Here is a 22,653-nt window from a genome sequence, read left to right on the forward strand (position 1 = left end):
GCTGATGACCATTCATAGTGTCAGAGGCCAGAAGAAGTAATTAAAAGCAATAGAAAAATAGAGGATTAGTTGGAATTAATCCGCAACTTTTCCCATTTTCCTGCAGAAAACGCTGAAATTGAAGGATATGGAAGTCTAGCAGAGCATAGCAGAACTAATGGCTTGGCAGCTCTCCCCCCTGAAATGAGAAGGGACTAATGGATCCGTGGCCCTAGCTAAGATGGCTGAGCCAGATTGAATGTGGATTTAAGTGATTAAGAACAGGGTGGCGCCCTGCTCCCCTTTTGTCAGAGAAAATGTAATATATGAGGATGTTTGCCTAAAATATGAAATTCTTCTATAAAGAATTTGGGGTATAGTATATAGAAGAGATGTGACTCCAGGGGGCGTGGCTTGCAGGACAGCGGGGCAGATCTTTTTTGTTTTGTTTTTTCACATTTTGATTGATCGAGTGTTTTCCCGACACCACGCCAGTTTGAAGATGCGCTTGCAACATCGCACAATGTTGTTTTGTCTTATTAGCAGACTTTTTATTTCAAGTTTAGTAAAAAGTGAAACGAATGTCACGGGCAGCTCTGTGCCACGATGATCATTTATTTCAGTAAAGGAGATAAAAAGTGAGTTTTTTTCAGATTTTTTTTTTGTAAAAAAGTGATTCCTGATTAATGATGCTAATTAAGTCAATGTGCGTCCCACACTTGTGAGTGAAGGTGTAATTGTAATACTGCATAAAATGTGACATGTAAGGAGAGGAGTTTAATAACACAAGCCATAACAGTAATGGCTCTTATTATTACTTTTAATATTATTGGATCATCATTTAACATTATGTTATGTCTCACATGGAGATATGATAGCAGATAATGTAATACTGTAATGTTATGTTATCTGAGAATTGATTGCCTGACCAGACTTTATTGCGTTTTCAAGCCACGTAAAGGCACAATTTATTACACCGAAAGTTATTACATAATCTATCAACAAATAATGGGACACCAGAGGGCTCGTGTGTGTGTGTGTGTGTGTGTGTGTGTGTGTGTGTGTGTGTGTGTGTGTGTGTGTGTGTGTGTGTGTGTGTGTGTGTCAATCAGATTTATTGGAGAAACCAAGACTCAAGTGTACAAATTACAAAGTTGCAAATCTCACAGGAAATGATGACCTTGTCCAAAATTTAGTTTCAAACTGCCAGGTAATGATCCATCCATCCATCTTCATCCGCTTTATCCGGGGCCGGGTCGCGGGGGCAGCAGCCTAAGCAAAGAGGCCCAGACCTCCCTCTCCCCAGCCACCTCCTCCAGCTTATCTGGGGGAATACCAAGGCGTTCCCAGGCCAGCCGAGAGATATAATCTCTCCAGCGTGTCCTGGGTCTGCCCCGGGGCCTCCTCCCGGTGGGACATGCCTGGAACACCTCACCCAAGAGGCGCCCAGGGGGAATCCTTGTCAGATGCCCGAACCACCTCAGCTGGCTCCTTTCGATGTGGAGCAGCAGCTGCTCTACTCTGAGCCCCTCCCGGATGGCCGAACTTCTCACCCTATCTCTAAGGGAGAGGCCAGCCACCCTTCGGAGGAAGCTCATTTCTGCCGCTTGTATCCGCGATCTCGTTCTTTCGGTCACTACCCACAGCTCGTGGCCATAGGTGACATAGGCTAGGTAATGATTTGAGAAATATTTCATTTTTTTACTCAAATATATTAATATGCACATTTTTTTTTTATCACTAATCCTAAAACAAAAAACGGGCCCAGAATAACTTCGTGACCCTTAAATGTTTTCTCAAAGCCATTTTCGCATAAACTTCTATAAGACGAGAAGTCTTTACGCCACGAGTACCATACCGCTGGTGGACTTTCTGAAAAATGGCACTTCTGGAGTTGATTTTTTCATAGTGTCCATGGTACCACAGCAAAGAAGAGGCTGTACACGGAGTACACGACAATGTGACTGTTGATCGAAAGTGGAGCTCCAGGTGTGTAGGTGACCTTCAAAATATATTTACTACAAAATCACGTCAGTCACTGACAAAAACAAAAAGTGAAGAAAAAGTGTCATAAAGATGACGTTTTACACCAGTAACTCCTGATGTTCTCAGTCAGATGCTTCAACACATTACAGGCAAAGCTGGGTTCTACCCTCTTTCACTGATAACTGCTGAAAACTTAAAAACTGCAATTAAGACCACAGATGGGCAGACTGATCCAAATATTGATAGTATCAATACCAACACTGGTATCAATATCAGATCGACACTAATGCAACTGAATCGACACTTTGTTTCTATCCTCAAAGTCCAGTTTGTATCCCACTGTCTGTTCATACATCCACAATGCTGCAGCGACAGGTCGCCAGACTGTGGCAGGGCTAACACAAATAGACAGCTAATCATTCACTTTAGCATCACCAGGTAACCTAACCCCACTGTATCCCACTGAACTGTGTTAAATACATATCCGGTTGTTCAGTGATGACGTGACGAATCCTACTTCCGGGCCTAAAGTAGTCTGCGTTTAATATGGCTTTTGTGTTGTTAACATGTTTAATGTTATGTATTTTCTTCTATTTGATCTCAAAAAGCTCCTAAAAACAGTCAGTGATCACTGTTGACCTCCCTCGGCTTTTATTACTGCTAATCATTCATTTAAGCTCAGTTTTTAAAACCTTAGGATGTAACTACAGCCCAGCCCATGCAGCAGTATATGAATGACTAACCTCGTATTGTGGATGGATTATCTCAGTTGTTCTCCTGGCTGAAGTTTGGTCCTTTTACGGCATCCTGCCATGCGATTACATTTGTTCCTGACCACCGAGAACACTCACGTTAACTTTTATCGAGTGGGAAAAAAGTTAGCTTGTTTATATTATGCTAACATAGCTGTGTCGCTAGCGGTCACGTAGCACATCATTATATACCAGCTAGCCCAACTTCAGTAACCCTACAAACGTCACTGCTGTTTAGTTTTCTGTCTTCATTTATGCTGGAAGTGATAGCAGAGCTGTACGTTTTAATTTGTTTCCAAAACCCGGCAGTCAGGACATGCTATATTGTATTTAGATAGAAGCTAGCGAGCTAACTCCCTGCTAACTTCTAACTCCATTAAATGTAATAAATTCTGTTTTCATGGATGCGATGTTAAACTCAATTGTTACACCTGGTAGAGCAGAACGCTGATCATTTTATTAAAGATGAAAGACTTTAGACAGTTTTTCAACTCACAGTAATGCCATAGTGATCGTTTGATATATGGACCTGCAGCGGAGTTTAGGCCCAGACACGGCTAGTGACGTCAGACTGAACAACCGGATTTGTATTTTTTTTTCTTTAAATGAAAGAATATCGTCACGTCTATTCTTTATAGCAGGGGTGTTAAACGTATGGCCCGTGGGCCAAAACCGGCCTGCTGGATGTATTTTGAAAGTAAAAAAAGACAGGAATTCGAAATTCGTAATTAATGCAATTCCTAAATAGTCCGCATGGGTGTTAGTCAGAAGAGAGGGGCGCACTGTCTTAGTCAAAGTGCAGGTGCACACTCTTTTAATTAGAGTAAAAGAAGCAGCAACTCGGCCACTCAGTCTGAACAGCAGATGGTAGCAATGCATCTTGTGCTAATCATGGTGTAGGTAGGCATGGTTCCTTTTTTTCTCTACTCACCTTGACACCCTCATTAGCCAAAATGTTTTTGTCAAAAAAGAGAAAAGTGGATACCGAGTGTAGGGTTTTCCAAGAGAAATTGGCCGCTTCCTATTTATTCACAGAGATAAATAGGAAACCTGTGTGGTGTGTAATCAAGTGTCTGTGCTCAAGAAATAGAAGATTCGGCTTTGAGACTCATCATGGTGGAAAATACAACATCTTGTGAGGACGACTGAGGAGAGGGAAGATAAATGGATTGCTGGGGGTCTGAGGAAACAGCATTTAATTTTCACCTGGAGCCGGGAGGTCAGTGAAGCAGCAGTAAAAGCCACCTACGTAATTGTTAACGAAATAGCATTAACGGTCAGTTTGTTAAAAGACACGTGATGAAAGCTGCAGAACTCGTGTGTCCTGAGAAGAGACGAGCATTTACCAACATTAGTCTGATGAGAAATACTTTGGCAGGGAGGACATCGGAACTATCCGCTGATTTAGACAAGTCATTTCTTGCATTTAATGTTGCAGTTGATGAGAGCGCTGACATTACACACGTCGCTCAACTGGCTACATTTATTCGTGGAGTTGATGAGACATTGAGCGGCACTGACGAGTTCCTTGAGTTGGTGCTTGTGACCGACACCAAAACAGCTGAGGACATTATGGTTGGCGCGCTGGACAGAGTCGGGGTGGACTGGTCCCGCCCCTTTAGCCTGGCTACAGATGATGCGCCATCAATGATCAGAAGAAAAGCAGGAGCTGTGACAAAGTTCAGAGAGAAGGTACAAGCCGCTAATGGAGGAGACGGTTTCTGGACATTTCACTGTATTCTGCACCAGGAGGAATTGCATTACAAGTCGTTAAAAATGGATCACATCATGGAGGTGGTTGTCCGAACTGTTAATTTCATCCGAGCCAGAGGACTGAGTCATCGTCAGTTTGACTGCCTTCTCAGTGACAATCGCTTTACTATTACCCTGCCATACCACACTGAAGTAAGATGGTTAAGCAGAGGTGCTGTGCTGAGGCGTATCTTTGATCTACGTGAGGAAATCAGACAATTCATGGAGAAAAAAGGAAATCCATTGAAGGAAGGATGAAGGATCTTGCATTTCTGGTGGATATTACACAGCACTTGAATATTCTGATTAAAATGATGCAAGGCCAAAAAAAAAGTTGTCACAGTTTCGTGACAGCATACGTGATTTCAAATTAGGCTGACTTTATGGGAGAAAGCTGTCTAGTGGTGACCCTGCACATTTCCCTTACCTAACAGAGGTATGTGCAACAGGTATTAATGCTGACATGAAACAGTATAAAGAGCAGATTGCAGGACTGCTGTGTGAGTCTGAGAAAAAGTTTCAGCTCTTTGGTGAACTCAGGACAGAATCTTTCGCTCACCCTTCACACTCAAAGCTTCTGATGTGCCTGTCAACATCCAACTACAGATAATTGATTTGCAATGTGATGCAGATTTGAAGGACAAGTTTGTCTCAGTAGGTTGGACACATTTTGTCAATATCTCTTATCAGGTAACACCGAATTAACAGCCCAGGCTACAAAAATTTTGTGCATGTTTGGGACGACCTGCCCTTGTGAACACGTTTTCTCAGTAATGAACATTAGTAAAACAACATTGCACTCAAGGCTCACACATAGGAACATTCTGAGACTGGCTGCTAGTCAGGACATGACACCTGATACTGATGCACGTGTGCAGACCAAAAGATGCCAAGTTTCAGGAGCAAAACTAAAGTAGTCCAGAAACGCCTAACTCCTTTAAAATGTTGCTTCAGATTACACTTAAAGAAAACAGTTCTGTGAAAATGAATTCTTGCTGCAGAAACAGGTTAGTCAACAGCTTGACTGCAGAAGAGTTTTGTTTGGTGGAATCCTGTTCTTGCAATGCCATAAATGTTAAAGTGCAGTACTACTTCCAAATGCCTTTGACATAAAGTTTTGTTTGTATCTGTGCAAACACTTGGCTTAAGAAATCTGAGGTTGTTATATATTTTGATATGTTTTGTAAAAGTATATTTGATTAAATATGGCGATTTTCTAATATACCTGTCCTTCTTTTCATGAAAACAAAGGGAAAAAAACATGGCTTTATTATTATTTATAGGTAATTATGTTATGATTGTACTGCTCTGGCACACTTGACATCTAATTAAGCTTCATGAACCAAAATGAGTTTGACACCCCTGCTTTATAGGCTATTACACATTTAAGCAACAGAGGCTGACACAAAGTCCTTTAAAGACAAGTTCATTTATGTTCCAGGTCACTAAGAAAACAAAAAACAAAACACAGTATGAATATAAACAAAACTGTTTTAACTAAAATGTGTTAACTAATTATTGTGGGTAGTTAAAATCACAGCACTGCTGTGTTCATTCAAATGTGTTCAGAATTTGGCAAATGTAAAATGATTCAGCTCATAAATCCTGACACACTGTTCTCCCCTACATAAGCTCCCTTTATATGTCAAAAGTATCAGTCTTGGTATTTGAAATACTGCGCTTAATTTCATTGGTATCGGATCAATACCATAATGTGCTGTATTGCTCTGCACTAATTAACACTAAAGTTAATCATCTGCACAAAATTCAGTGAATAAAATAGATTAAAAAGATTTTTATGAGCTTATCATTTATAATTACATAAAGATTGTTTAACTAGTGGTAAACATGTTTGGATACAACTTTACGACTGATGGGGCAACTTCTTTTATTTTCCCAGTGTGTTTCCTGACGATGAATTTTCCACAAAAACAAAAGGCGTTTGGTGATTATGTTACATGGGCAATTTTGCATCTGGAAAATTCTGTGTGCCAACCCTTTTCCTGTCTTGTTAAGGTGACAGTTTGCCAAAGTTTTGAGGAAGACTCAGATGATCATTAAATTTACAAATGTTTAGAAATGTCTTCAAACCTTCCCAACTTGTGTAAATCCACAATTGTCTTCATTAGATCTTCGCTGAGTTGTTTGGACTCTCCCATTATTCTGATCAGTACAATGAGTGCTGTCCAAGAAATCTATTTTAGGCTTGCAAACAGACGTGGCCAGTTGTAGTCAGTCATGATCACTAACAAGAAGTTAGTAGTGCCGTCAGCGTTAATCTCGTTAAAATGACGTTAACGCCATAGCTGCATTAACGCGGCAATTCTCCATTAGTGAGTTTGCGCGGATCGCCGCATGTGTGGGGCTGCATGGCATCAATGCGTAAGCGCGGTTTGCTTGTTAAAGCGTTAGCACCGTGCAGCCCCACGCATGATGATCTGCGCAAACTCGCTAACGGAGATCTGCACCGTTAATGTGGTTATGGCGTTAACGTCATTTTAACGAGATTAACGCTGACAGCACTAGAGGTTTTAGTCAAAAGATATTGTAGAACCTTCAGCACCACTTACTAAAAGATTTAAGTAGTTATATGTTTGTGCCTGTAGGTGTACCTTTCACCTTGTGTGGATTAAAGAAAATCCTAATTGAATTCAAACAATTCTTATGTTTTTAGAGTAATTAAATCGTGTCATTCCACTCTGAAAAAAGTTCAAAGAAATTACCCTGAGATTCGTGTGTCTGACGAGCATACGGATAGGGCTGGGTATCGTCATTGATTTCTAGAATCGATTTGATTCCGATTCACAAGGTCCCGAATCGAATCGATTCGATCCACGATTCGATTCAATTCAATTCGATTTAAATCTGGGAAATTTTGCCTCAGACAGTCAGAAATATTATAATTCATATCAGTACATTTACATATTTTTGTATTTATAAAAAGGAAGCTGACACTCGCAAGACTTTATCCAAGGTGTGAGCATCACAGCAGATGCCTTTGTGTCAAAGTAGCTGAAGATAAAACACAGAAAAACATGAAGGTTTTCCTGGCCTGGGATTTTATAAAAATATTCTGCAGTACATCAGAAACGAAAGAAAACCATTAATCAACATATGAACATTACCTCTGTTCGGTTTTATTAGAGACGCAGCTGAGTGTTTTGCATTTTGCATAATTTTAAAAAGTTTACATTTGTTCAGAAGCCTGTTGAACGGCAGAAATTAGGTTTTCTTTTCGGAAGTAAGTAAAAGGGAAAAAAACATCGGCCGACAGCCTGTAAACAACTTGTGCGTAACAAGCAAGCAAATAATGCAGAAAACAGATTTTTGGACTGGAAACTGTTCTTGAAGTGTACTGTGTGTGTGTGTGAGAGAGAGAGAGAGAGATGTGCATGAAGTGTGGTGGAAGCAAAACAGTAAAAGTCAGAGGGAATTCATGACGATGTTTATGTGAAGCTTAGTTTGGATCTTCTTTTGCTGCTGGTTCAGTCAATATTGTTTGGAGAGAGATAAAACTAACAGCTTTAGAATCAGCACAAAAAGGACGTAAACACAAAGCGCGGACCCGCCAAAACATCGGAATCAGCGAGCTGTCGGCTTTCAGCCCCGACCGCATCCGTGCCGTCGGGTGAGAAAGGCGACATCTCACTGATTCTGATCTGCGGGTCCGCGCTTTGTGTTTACGTCTTTGTGCAGAAGCTGCTCTCATTTACTGTCTTAAATGTTTGGTGGTTCTTGAAATTTTGTGAGGTTTAACCTGAGATTCTGACGTTTCGGGCAAAATAAATTAATATTAAAAAATCGATTCAGGATTTTAATGAATCGATATCACGTTATCCAAGCCAGAATCAATTTTAATCGATAAATTGATTATCAAAACCCACTCCTACGTACGGACATCAGAAAGTCCAAAGCAGCATATAAATATGGCCAAGAATTAATTTTCAAACTGGGTTTCTTTTTTCTATGATTAAGAAAATGACTTTTCTATTGAACACCAACCCAAGCATTTCAGTTCTGTGCATTTAACAGTGCATCCCACGAAGAACAAATAGTTGAATAGTCATTTAAGCTCAAACTTGTTTGTTTAAAAGCTCTGATCACCATTTAATTTTCTGCATGTGGATCTATCACTATTCAGCCAACGGCAGCTTTTCTAATTCAAAGAAAGTCAACCTGTTCCCAAGTATTTCACAAATTTCACAGTGAGTAGAACCGGTCATGACCAAGTCCAAATCTGATGTTCATCTACAACCACAAGTAAAAATTATTCCCCTCAAAATGGACAATTCTCTGCGGTCTTACCATAGCAACCCCCTTCTCATTATAGGAGCATGGACGATATAGCAGAGGGAGGGACTTCGTATATGCCATTTGAAAGCACCACTCTGAACAGCCACGGCTGACTTCGACAGGTGCTTGCAGATAATTGGGCACCGTGCCAACTACAACCGCAGTGCTGCTGTCTCCTCGAGCTCATTACTATCACTCAGAAGTTCCCCTTTTAAAAAAAACATACCCATATGACTCTACCCATTTGGTAAACCGGCAAATGAAATGTCTGCAGATGCTGGCATTAAAGGGCCTGTCACTCTGCGACTTGCTGACGTGCTGTTTGGATGGGTAAATGATTGCACTCCATGTGGTGTAAGCCTGAAATACATAAAGTTTGACACAGAGGTTCAAATCTATGCAAATGCACTCATATAGCAAGGCATGTCCTATTAGGAAAAGATCAACTGTATATAAACTGCCGATTACAGGTTTAAAGCAGGACTTTTGCCCTGACATTAAGACGAAGTATCTGCTGACATGTTTGTGTATCTTTTGGAAATGTTTTCTGTATTTTTTCCTTCCTTAGACCAAAGAGACAGAGATTGGAAAGAAATGAGAGAAACTATTCTGCTAAGAAAGTGAAATGTTATTATCCTTCTGTCTAACTGACCAATGAAAACGCCACCCACTAAGCCATTTAGATGCAAATAGTTGTCAGTAAATCACTGCTACAGACTGTGTTGGTGTTGTTGGGTTGCCACTGAGACATTATAAACCAGAGTCAGTTCAAAAAGGCTTGTTAAACAGTTTTTTTATATGTCACTTGGTTGTTGGAGGGTTTTTCTTCCATCAGTCTGAATGCCTGTGGAATAGAAGAATGCTACAAGCTACAAATGCTCCGACTTGCATGGAGGTTTGAGCTCAGTCTTTGTCAGGTGAACCATCAGGTGGACTTCTGAGTTAAGTTTAAAAACAAACTTCCATGCTCAATCCCCTCAGATCAATGATTTTACCCTTGTTTTAAAGACCTTACTGGATTATAAAAGGATGTTTTAGTGTCCAGTCACTGTAGCCAAAGGGAATGGGAAGCGGCTGTGGTAGTGGCACAGTGTTTCCCAGACTTTTGTTAGAAGAGATAAGCTTTATCAGTGTTATTGCAGCTCTTACTGCTGCCTGTAGCAGTCAGTCAGACGGGTAATTACTCAGTGCCCTTATAACATCAGCATTGTGTCCTGTTATTGAGTCGTGCTTTTTTGATAACTGGTTTGATTTCTTCAAACAGCCTGGAATCAGAGAGCAGTTCTGCATATTTGCAAGCAGACCTGAAAGACCAAGAACATCCAGGTGATCCGTGAAAAGATTACAGATTGCAATCTGATTGGTCATTCCTTTATTTTTGTATTTGGTAAATGGACTGGTACTCATATTGTGCTTTTCTACTCTGAACACAGAGTAGCAAAGTGCTACAAGCCTTATTCACCCAGTCTCACACATTCATAAAAACCCTTTTTTCTATATGTAAGCACTTTGATGGAGGCCACTTGAGGTTTAGTGTCTTGCCCGAGGATACTTCAGCATGCAGACTCGAGTAGCCGACCTCCCGACCCACCGACCTTCTGATTGGTAGATAACCCGCTCTGCTTCCCGAGCCACAACTGCTCCTTAATGGTAATGAATGTTGATCTCAGTTGATAAAAGAAAACCAAGTTAAGTGCATTCTAGCGGTGACTTTGTGGATCTGGAAAACTAACGAGAGCTTATTGCATCAGCATCTACTGTGGGCATCTGGCTCAGATAAAGAGGTAGTCAGGTTCAGATCTCGCTGAAAAACTGAGGGGCAATGCATGCACACGTGGAACCAACTTATGAATCACAAAGTAGTCCCGCCCTAAGCCAACCGTGCTTTATTGTCAATTTTGATTGGAACATTTCATTGGAACTGAATCATACTTGTTATTAGTCGCTGTCTCTCTTCCACAGCATGTCTTTATCCTGTCCTCCTTCTCTCACCCCAACCAGTCGCAGCAGATGGCCCCGCCCCTCCCTGAACCTGGTTCTGTCTGAGGTTTCTTCCTGTTAAAAGGGAGTTTTTCGTTTCCACTGTCGCCAAAGTGCTTGCTCATAGGGGGTCATATGATTGTTGGGTTTTCTCTGTATCTACTATTGTAGGGTCTACCTTACAATATAAAGCGCCTTGAGGCAACTGTTGTTGTGATTTGGCTCTGTATAAATACAACTGAATTGAATAGAAACCATCAGTTCCAAACTCCATCATGCTGTATTAATGTTACAGACTAATGAAGCTGAAGAGTCTTTTGCCTAATGAGTTTTGTGTAACCACACTCACTGTTGCAGGCTGCGCTGGCCCCACTGGACATGAAAGGAAGAATGCAGATTTAAGGCCCTTCTGCACTGCTTACCTATCAAATATATTTTATATAAAGGATATGTGTGAGATACATCACTTTACATCATTACGGAAGCGGTTGTGGGATTCATCGGGAAACTAGCGGATGATACCGTGGAGACAAAGACTATCACAACGTTTCCCAACCAGAAGCCGCGGGTGGATAAAACCATCCGCGACGCTCTGAGATCCCGCACCGCTGCCTACAACACGGGACTCATGACGGGGACATGGACCCGTACAAAGCCGCGTCATATAACGTGCGGAGGGCGGTGAAAGAGGCGAAACAGCGCTACGGGAGGAAACTAGAGTCACAACTCCAACAGAGTGACTCTAGGAGCCTGTGGCGGGGACTAAGGACAATAACGGACTATAAAGCACCAACAACCGGTATGACGAACGCGGCCGTGACTCTGGCAGACGAGCTGAACACTTTCTATGCTCGCTTCGAGGCTGCAGCTAAGGTCTCCAACAATGCTAGTGTTAGCGGCGCTAACGGCTGCAGACAGGAAGATACTGCCAGCACCGGAAACGTGCTCGTCATCTCCGAGCATGAAGTAAGGAGAGCCTTCAAGAGAGTGAACACCAGGAAAGCAGCAGGACCAGACGGCATCCCAGGTCGTATCCTAAGAGACTGCGCATACCAGCTAGCTCCTGTGTTCACTGAGATATTCAACATCTCTTTATCTCAGTCGGTGATCCCCACATGCTTCAAAGAGTCCATCATTGTTCCTGTCCCGAAGAAACCCCACCCTGCTTCTCTCAATGACTATCGCCCTGTAGCCCTCACCTCAGTAGTGATGAAGTGCTTTGAACGCCTGGTCAGAGACTTCATCATTTCTTCACTACCAGACACACTGGACCCACTACAGTTCGCTTACTGTCCAAATCGTTCCACAGACGATGCCATCTCTCATCTCCTCCACACATCACTCACTCACTTGGACACTAGAAGGGGGAATTATGTTAAAATGCTCTTCATAGACTACAGCTCTGCATTTAACACCATAATTCCCTCCACACTCACCACCAAGCTGGAGCATCTGGGACTCAGCTCATCTATGTGTCTGTGGATCTCCAACTTCCTAACTGGCAGACCACAGGCAGTAAGGATGGGCGGACATGTCTCAGCCTCCACCACTCTCAGCACTGGAGCCCCCCAGGGGTGTGTTCTGAGCCCCCTGCTGTACTCTTTGTACACATATGACTGTGTGGCCACTACCAGCTCCACCACCATCATCAAGTTTGCTGACGACACCGTCGTGGTGGGCCTGATCTCTGATAACAACGAGACGGCCTACCTGAAGGAGATTAGGAATCTGGAGAACTGGTGCCAGAGGAACAACCTCCCTCTAAACGTCAGTAAGACAAAGGAGCTGATAGTGGACTTCAGCACTAAGCAGGAGAGGAACTACCAGACCCCCGTCATCAACGAGTGCCCAGTGGAGAGAGTGGACAGCTTCAAATACCTCGGAGTTCACATCACGCAGGACCTGTCATGGTCCTGTCACATCAACACCGTGGTGAAAAAGGCCCGACAGCGTCTCTACCACCTCAGACGCTTGAGAGACTTCCAACTGCCCTCCAAGGTGCTCAGGAACTTTTACTCGTGCACCATAGAGAGCATCCTGACGGGAAACATCTTAACCTGGTTCGGGAACAGCACCATGCAGGACAGACGAGCTCTACAGAGGGTTGTGCGGTCAGCTGAGCGCACCATCCGCTCCGTGCTCCCTGACCTGCACTCAATCTACAGCAGGCGGTGCTGGACCAAGGCCAGGAAGATCGTGAAGGACCTCAGCCATCCCAACAACAGACTGTTCTCTCTGTTGAGGTCAGGAAAGCGATTCCGCTCCCTGAAGACCAACACAGAGAGACTGAGCAGGAGCTTCTTCCCGCAGGCGATACGGTCTCTCAATCACACCACCACACAGTACTGACCCACACATATGGTTCTTACACACACACTGGACTTTCTGGACTTTGGTTTTGCACAACACTGGTCACTATATTCTTCATTTCCGGTTAATACTTGTACAGCTGCTGTTATTGTGTATATATTTATTTATATTTAGATTTCTTCATACATTCTTATATAGTTCTATATTGTGTATTTTGTTGTACAGTTATTTTATTTTCAACTTTAATTTATATATTTTATCTTATTCTTCCCAGTTAAATTTACCCTTCATTCTAATTTGTGTTGTACAGTTATTTCATTTTTAACCTTAATTTATATTTTATTCCTTCCTAGTTAAATTTACCCTTTTTAATTTTTCATATTTATTTCCTATCTTATTCATAGCCTTTTCCTTTTTTGTTTTCTTTAGGTCACGAGCAGTTGTCCAAGCATTTCACTACATATCGTACTGTGTATGACTGTGTACGTGACAAATAAAATTTGAATTGAATTTGAATTTGACAGCAGCCCCAGACAGCCTTTAAACATTGTGTTTTGTGTGGTTGTAAATATATTTTAGATATAGATTGAGAAATATAGACAAATAAATAGTTAGATCTGTACTTTATCATTAAACTCAATACGCCAGCACGTTTCTAATAGACTGTTGGAAAAGATTATGAAAACATACAGATAAATGTGTATAATATAGTTGCTGGACAGCAGTAACCTGTTGACCTACACAAAGAGGTTAGTGTGCAGGAAAAACATTTAATGTGTTGCTTGGCAACAGTCCAATCTGAGTTGTGTTGGCAAAGGCAAATGAGTGATTAACTAAGCAAACAAATAATAGTCTGTTGTGGCTCTTCTGAAACTGTGGACGTGTGCCTAAAACCAAATCACAGCCATTCACCATAACAGCATCCTCTTATGTGTGATATTCACTAAATGTGTTTCTTGTAGTAAATGGAGAGCTCATTAGGTATCAATATATATTTTCAAAAACCTTTTCTGCAATCACATCCTCTTAGTAGCTTTAAAAGTGCAAACAGTATCACTTACATGCCAGAAAAATAAACTGTTTCGTTTTTTGAGGGTGGGGTTGAAAATTGTCTTAAATTCAAGCCAGGATGAAAAGAATAAAAACAAAGCAAAAGGTATCTGTAGTTTGCAATAGTTTGATGATGTCTTTTTGGTTTCCAGTGTGTTCTTATTATAGAAACGAATACCTTCATGTGTATACTAGTGTGTATCCTTCCGTCTTGAGACACTATGCTGAGCAGATGCTTCTCAGTATGTATCAGATCTTACACATTTGAATAAAGCCTGGTGAGGAAAACCAACACCTCGGGAAGCAACTGCAAATTGCTGGCGTGTGCTTTTATGAAGTGGGGGCTCAGGGAAAATGTTCATTTTATTAAAGCTTTTAGTCTTTTCTTCCTTTCTCATTTTAGTAATCTAAACCTGGTATGCTCGTGTAGTCAAACATCATGATTGTTGGACTGTGTAATTAACTAACACTCAATGTAGGTGTTACATTATACACATGGATAGATGGTCTGTGATAAACAGAGTACATCTGATGATGCAAGACGATAACTGACCCTGAATTGAATAAATGGAAGAACATGGTTGGATCTTCCCATTTTCTTACACTTTCTAACACCTGATTTTGTCAGACATTTACACCACAGTTTTGTCATTTATGTCAAGAAGCTATTTGGCAGTGGCATCTGGTGGTTACTGGTATTTACAAAGAAATCATCTAATGGCTCTACAGAGCCTCTGTAGTCTTCTCTGTTACATATTATCCTAATAAGTCGGCTCTATTTCCATAAATGACTCTCAGCTGTCTGAGTAAAATGGACTTCTCATTCCAAGTGTTTCCTCACTCCGGGTTTTGTAATTAGCTGTCAGCACCTGGAGCTTAACAATGTAATTGGTTCCTATGCTGCATTGGATTAATTAACGATGTCTGTTTGTGAAGTTGATGTGCGCGGTGTCCTTCAGAGTGACTGAAACATTCAGTACATCGCAATGTTTGAGCCATGAGGAGCACAACCAGTACTCCACCGATTAGAACATCAGGCTAAGAAGAGACAACTGAAGCTTTCACCTGTCCAGCCTTCTATAGAGTCAGATACAGGACTCCTTTTCATTTGTTTCTGAGAAATGTGACAGTGCATTGCCAAGGCATGTCCATAGATGACATATATTGTGCCAAGTGAATTATTAGAAAGTGATAATGAATATTAAAAACCCTTTGGAAACTGTTGATGCTGTTAGGAAATGTCCCAGCAAAATCATGGGTTCCTGGAAGATACCTGCTATGATGTATGGTTAGGTGACAGTGGCAATGACAAAAAGACAGGACGGTAAGCTGGAGGTAGAAGAACTGAAGATGCTGAGATTTTCCAAATTTCCACATTTTGTTACGAACTGCTAGACTGGGATGAACAAAAGCCGAAATGAGGTTGAGAGACAAAGGTCGAGATGGTAGGCTGAGATGATTTGGATATGTGCAGAAGAGGGATAGTGGATATATTGGAGAAATGATGTTGAAGATGGAGCTTCCAGGCAGGAGGAAAAGAGGAAGGCTTCAGAGAACGTTTACAGATGCAGAGGGTTGGTGTGACAGAGGATGCTAGGGATAGGGTGAGATTGAGGGAGATCATCGACTATGACAACCCCTAAAAGGAGACAGCGAATAAAGAAGAAGAAGACACTGTATTGTCTCCAGTGTCTCCAATGAAGAAGACTTCTTTCTCCATTATCCTCTCTTTCCAGAACATTTCCCTCCAGATCCATCCTGAAGTAGATGTGTGAGATAGAGAGAAAGTAAAGTAGAAAAGCACCATATAAAAAACTAAACACACTGAACATTGTAGCTGTGGCTGCAAAAAAATTGAATTTGTGTTGTTAAAGAAAAAGTTTCAAAGATAATAAAACAAAAGAACAATGAGCTGAAAAACTCTAAAACCTGAAGAGTTCAACAGCACTTTGTTCAGTTATTTTCACTTTTATATCTAAACTGTTGTTAATACAAAATATATTTCACTAAATGTGATTTTAAGTGACTCTGTGGGTTAAACAAGGTTCTTGTCTAAACCAAATAACCAATATAACACCTTGACCTTAGGCCAGTGCATATAGAGATCTGCTCTCGAGTCTCAAAGCTGACTCTGTTGCTTGTTTTTCACTGTTTATTTCACTTCAGTAAACTATTAATAAGCCACCTGCTCGTCCTGCATTATATTTGGTTCTATCTATAGCCCAAAACAAATTGCTAATAAAATAATTTGGACATAAATCTGCCCAACAACTATAACAAACTGGCAGCCATCCCATGTGGCCCCTGGAACATCTGGCTTCTACATCAACAAATCAACAGATCCCCGAGCACCGAGACAGAGCTCAGTGGCCTCTGCAGTCTGGAGACTTGTCGTTACTCATCTTTGGCATGTTACTGTACTTCCAAGCCAGTGCAGCTCCATCCCTCTTTCTTCTCCTCTCTCTCCCACAAGTGTATAGTGACATTCAGTCGGAGTGGATGGGGAAGTACAGAGGCAAGGACGTGAGTTTATTCATCAGCTCCTCTACTGCTGCTTATGCACCATCAGAAATTCAGGGTTTTTCTCTTTCAGAATGAAAGAAAAGGCAGCTGATGTAAGACCACAGGATCCCATTTAGATAGAGGAGACATTCTATGTGACATTTAATTTAACGCTACAGGCCTTCAGAGGGGCACATTTGGCCTGGTGCAGACTAGGTATAATTTGTCACTGATTTCTCTGAAGCAGGATTGAAAAAAGTAAAGAAACATATTCCCATCATGAAGTAGGAGCGCAAAATAAACCACACGCAAGTGAAAACAAAAAGTCTTTTTTTTTCAGCATTAGCGTAGCAAACCCAGACAATATAAAAGACGCATGTAGCTAGAAAGCGAAGTCATGTGAAAGTGCCTTAAAACTACATTCTTTTTAATGGCCAGCAGGGGGCGACTCTTGTGGCCACAAGATTTCCAGATCTATAGAATTCTGTAAAAAAATCCTCTGCTCCCTTTCTCTGTGACACGTTGCAGAGATTTGGGTTCAAACATTTCAAGTCTTAATGAAAAAGAAATAAAGTTTATAGTCATTATTAGAGTCAGAAAGGAAGAATTTCCAGGATATGCCTATTGGTTAACATGAACACCTCAGTTTCACAGTCAGATCCACACCTCTCTCAAACAATTTAGTGACAACAAAATGTGTTTCAGTGTTTCATGATAGGACTTCACTAGTGCTACAGTCACACCAGTGAAAACAGGGACTGGAGACCGCAGCACAAAGTCGTTACGACTGTGTAAAATGAACTTGCAGTCTCATTGCCTATGAAATGGTTTCTTCAAACATGGAGACCAGGTCTGCCACAACTCCCAGTCATCTTCAAAGCAATTTTGTTGCATCACCATGGTAATGACTCTGCAATAATGTGCAATAAGAGGGAGTCAGTCTCCTATCAGTCCTATAAGTTTGTGTCAATTTGGCCATTCCTCGCAATCTGTTTGTGATTAACTGCGATCATCTGGCAAACATCGCAAAACTGTCTTCATGCGCAGCAACCAGTTAAGTCAAGTCCACTACCGCAAAGAGACTCGGTGAGATTGACTCCAATTTATTGCAATATGTTGGCAATTATCTGCAAGCTTTCATCAATCAGTCCAACTGTTCAGTTGTTTACAGATGGGTTGCCTCCCACCAGGCGACCCGTGCAATCGCCGTGTGATCAAAAGTGATCGCCGCAATTCGGCAACGAATGTAAAAATGTTCAGAGCAATCGCCAGGAAACCACCAGTGTTTCCTATTACACGGAGGTTGCCACATGGGCAGTAACAGACAATTATAAAATATTTGCAATTAAATATATGTATATACTGAACACACGAGGATAAAAATAAAGAAAAAAGTCAAGAAAAAGCAGCTGATTTATTGGACGATTTGTCAGTTGGCTGTTTTATTTTATGAGGACTGACATGACTTGAGTTATTGAGCCTTGGAGCTGCTGGTAGACAGATTTTACTGCTGCTGGAGCGTAGCTTCATATTTAGCATTAGGACAAAGGAAGTTCAATATTTGGCACAGCCATATATACACCCAAACATTACATTTGTCAAAGTGTGACTCTAATGTTTAGCAAATCAACTGACGAGCAGAGATGGGCAGTAACGCGTTACTTGTAACGCGTTACTTTTTTCAAGTAACGAGTAAAGTAAGGGATTACTATTGCAAAATCGGTAATTAGATTACCGTTACTTTCCCGTAGGAACGCTGCGTTACTGCGTTACTAAAACCGTGATTTTTTTTGCGAGAATGTCTCATGACAGTGACGTAAGCAAGTGCGACGTTGGTGACAACAGCTGTGTGCAGATCAACAATGGATAATATATCGAGTGCGGGAGAGAGTATGAGCGTACAGTGTTTAAAGTGTGGAAGTACTGACCTTACTTTGAGTTTGATTCCATACAAAGTGACAAAAACATTAGCGTCCATCGTGCGTGGGAAGAAAACTTCTTTTTACAGCGAAAAAAACCCCTAAACTTCCGAGCAAGCACCGAGTAGCTACGACGTGATGGGAAACTCACAGAGACACTCGCGCGGATTCTTCAACTGACCGCAGCACACCTACACCAGGGTAACCCTCCGCCTACCCTGCTCCTGCTTTACAGGTGAAAATAGAGCAAAAGGACCGCTGAGTCTTTGACTTTATTTATTTTCTGCTGTGTTTTACTTGCATCTGTTTGAAAGAGTGAGTGAAAACACAAAAAATATTTTATTTTATGTGCTGGAATGTGTAGAAAATAGGTTTAAATGTTAAACTAATTTATTCAAGTCAGAGAATGTTGCATATAATTAAATGTTTTGCTTGATGCATAAAGTTAAAAGATTAAAACTGATAAAACAAGTTAAAAAAAGAGACTTTTCCATTTGATTACATTTTGTATGATGGATTATGTAGAAAAAGTAGAATTGGGCTGAAAGATCTATCACTTTATCACCTCTTCAGGTTGTAAATCGTGTTTTTAAAAAGTAACTAAGTAACTAAGTAACTAAGTAATTAATTACTTTTGAAAATAAGTAATCAGTAAAGTAACGGGATTACTTTTTGGGGGGAGTAATCAGTAATTAGTTACTGATTACTTTTTTCAAGTAACTTGACCAACACTGCTGACGAGTATGATAAATGTGTAAGGAAATGTACCAGTTAGACAGTCAGTATAATTGATCACACATTGCTTCCTCTTGCTAGCTCTCTAACTTCCTCCTAGGCTTGTTTCACTTAATGATCCAGTTAATGTTTGGAAACAAGAATGATTTCTTTTAACCTCCAATAATAATGAACAAGAATGTCATTGGAAGTCAATTCGAAAAACATAATGGTAGACAGTGGTAGTACCATAATGTCACTGGAGGATAATGGACAATAATAATAATAACATGAGTAACTGTTAATCAGATGGACTGAATCTGTTTTTTAATTTAAACCAACAGACACGTGAACCCATTTTCCATCTGATAGTTCTGACAGGCGCACTGTGCACCCTAGCAGACGCCCGTATCTTCATTTTCCATACGCCTGCTCACAACAGCTTTACTTGCACATCAGTGTCAGCAGCATTTCAGCTCTATCCAGCAGTCTGTGAGACGTGTGAACGCAGTGTTCGTCCCCACTCTGGGTCTGATTTTTCCCAGCCTTACATCTCAGAAGCCCTGAAATTACTGTGTATTATAATATTATATAACATCTCTAATTTACAGCAGGTACCTACCTCAGTGCAGACTTTCTCACATACTGAACAGTTATTAATGAGGCGATCAGCAATCTTTGGAACTAATAATTTGATGTTATGAAAATGCAAATTGCCCAAAGTTGCCTCTTAAAGTAAGGCTTTGATCTTGATCTAAGGCTAGACTACAATCTTGCTTTTTCTGCTGGGTCAGTATATATATATATATATATATATATATATATATATATATATATATATATATATATATATATATATATATATACACACACACACACACACACACACATAATGCAACAGAAATCCAGGAGTGTTGAATGTATCACCAAATAGATGCATTCTTACAGATCCAGAAGGCAGGGCCAATCATTGGTGTTAATTTGAAATCATACTTCCACCACTTAATGCATGTAAATTCAATATTCTCCCTTATTTTAGCTCTGTTTTGTTCTCCACCAACCTACGACGGAATTATCTACTTTTCTTTTAGCTGTGCTCACTGGAGATTTGATTTATGGAGTGTTTGGCGCAGAAAGCAACCGCATGTTGCTATTGGAAACAATGTTGCAAACTTATGTCCAAAACAATTAGCTGAATGACACAAAAACACTAGGAGGACTTTTTGGGTGCATTGGGCTGAACTGTTGACTAACGCAGCTTTAATTAGACAGCCTCCATGTCTCATCCCACCTTGATACATGTAGGCTTTTGCCTCTGAAAAGTGTCTGCAGAACTAAAACCAACATTTTCTTCTTGCTGCCTCATTTCTCCAGCTCTCTCTCTTTCCCTGCCTCTCTGCTTCCATCTCCTCCTCTCTCCCCTCATATCTCCAGCTGTCGCCTGGTATAATGTAAATGAGCCTCTCAGCACAGAGCCTATGATGGTGTCAGCCCTCTCCTTAGTCTCTGGTCTCATTAGAAGCCTAGTGCAGCTGACATTTACCCGGCTACTGTGTTGACTAGCTCTTCATGCGGGGCACATGGGTCAAAACAATACACAAGGAAACTTTAACAATCTCAACCCCTTTGGAAAGTAAGGTTCCTGGAGCCTGTGACATAATTGAATGTTGACAAAAAGTACAAAAATGCCAATAAACAAGGCTTACCGTGGGCATCTAGATTAATGCAGATTCTGCAATGACAGCAAATATATTCAGATTTCTGTTTTATTATACTACAAATGCACAAAAAGCTGAACTTGTAAAGGTTGTTTTCTACAATGACCTCACGGTCGATCCAGTGATAAAGTCATTACGCAGTCTTAATTTTAGATTTGCTTTGATTTCAGTGAACAGCATACTTCTCCTGAGCCCTACAGTGAGGTGCAGAAACAGCTCTGTGAGGTTGAAATTAATAGGATGGCCATAGCTATTTCCTGACTCTTCATCCTCTTGGGACCCTGCAGCTCTGTTTTTCTGCGGTCTTCTCATCCTGTTTCTAATGCCTGACTCTGTGTAACCCTTATCTCCATGCTCGCTACAAGGCCTGATAGGACTCTGTGTGTAAGCAATTAAAACGGCTTATTTGCCAGATAAGTGGGGGACAGCGGTCAGATATGAAAGCCACAGGCTGCCAGTATCACGTCTTTAAGTTACAACCCCCGGGTTAAATAGCCCGAGGGCACGGAGTGAACCAAATGAGGCGTAGAGCTCTCTCTCTCTCTCTCTGTGTGTGTGTGTGTGTGTGTGTGTGTGTGTGTGTGTGTGTGTGTGTGTGTGTGTGTGTGTATAGAGGGCATGAAATTCTGCCACAGGGAACACACAAAAAATGTGAAAATTAAAGTTTTTCAAAACTAAGTGCACCCCATAAGCCAACAGTTTGTAGAAACACCTTTAGCAACAATAACTTGAATTAATCCTTTTCTATATTCTGTATTTTGGAGAGAGGTCCTACAGGTGGATGCCAGGGTGGTGTAGGCTTTGGCAGGCAGGAATGCATGAGAAGTAATGGGAAATCTTGCAGCTGAAATGGACCACCAAATTGCGAGGGTGTGTTTGGTACAGGGTGTAAGGGAAGGAAGTTGTGCTGCATGGGCAGTTGAAGTTGCTAGCCTGAACTAGCTCGCAGGCACTGCTCAATTTAAGTTTTTTTCATTTTATACTGCAAAAGAAAGAAGAATATGTTACATTTTTTCATTTGCTTAACTGTTTTGGGCCCTTGGATTTTATTTGACGAGTTCGTACATGCACGCAGTTGATAATCGTATCATTTCATGTATATTTGAGTTTGTCATTTTTTAATAGTTAACTTTGTATTTGCACCCACAAATTGTCACTTATTAAAAGTGACTCATTACATCTCTTTGTCGTAGGTCTGCATTGTAATACAATGTTCCATTGCATAATTAGCCTTACCAATACTTTTCCAGTAATGGTACACATTAGCATTTGCATATACAGATATCTGACAAACCAAATTATACTGTTATCGTTGCTCTTAACTGACTGCTTCATCAAAATCTGACAGTTAAAAACTGCTCGCAACAAGATAAATTGCGGTCTTTTACAGTATTTTTGACAGCACTTCTGTGATGTAACATGTTATCTGTCATTTAAGTTAACCTTCCAGTCTCTGAATTCTTTGTACAGATTGGCATGTCTGTTAGCAAATTGGTTATGTTTCTCTGTTGATATGTGGAGCCTTTAAACATCTTTTACAGATGGGGCTTGTGGTTTCTGAGTGCTTTCTCGTCATTGTGTGAGAATTGCTGTGTACTTTTTTTTTTTTTAATCCACAACTCGATAAAACCTAAAGATTCTCACTTTAAGGATTCAAAACTGATTTAACATTATAAAACAAAGTCTGGTCTCTGGTCG

At 40.9% G+C, this 22,653-nt stretch overlaps 1 protein-coding gene across 1 annotated transcript in view; it reads right to left on the minus strand.

The window, feature by feature from the left end:
• Positions 1–18,574, minus strand: part of tafa2 (TAFA chemokine like family member 2) — an 80,880-nt gene extending 62,306 nt beyond the window's left edge. The window contains exon 1 of the mRNA XM_076875673.1: positions 18,533–18,574. The gene's annotated coding sequence lies outside the window, so the exon portion shown is untranslated. The remainder of the gene's footprint in view (positions 1–18,532) is intronic.
• Positions 18,575–22,653: the final 4,079 nt, after the last annotated feature.

The sequence above is a fragment of the Maylandia zebra genome, linkage group LG17 (genome assembly GCF_041146795.1).
Source record: "Maylandia zebra isolate NMK-2024a linkage group LG17, Mzebra_GT3a, whole genome shotgun sequence".
Taxonomy (NCBI): domain Eukaryota; kingdom Metazoa; phylum Chordata; class Actinopteri; order Cichliformes; family Cichlidae; genus Maylandia; species Maylandia zebra.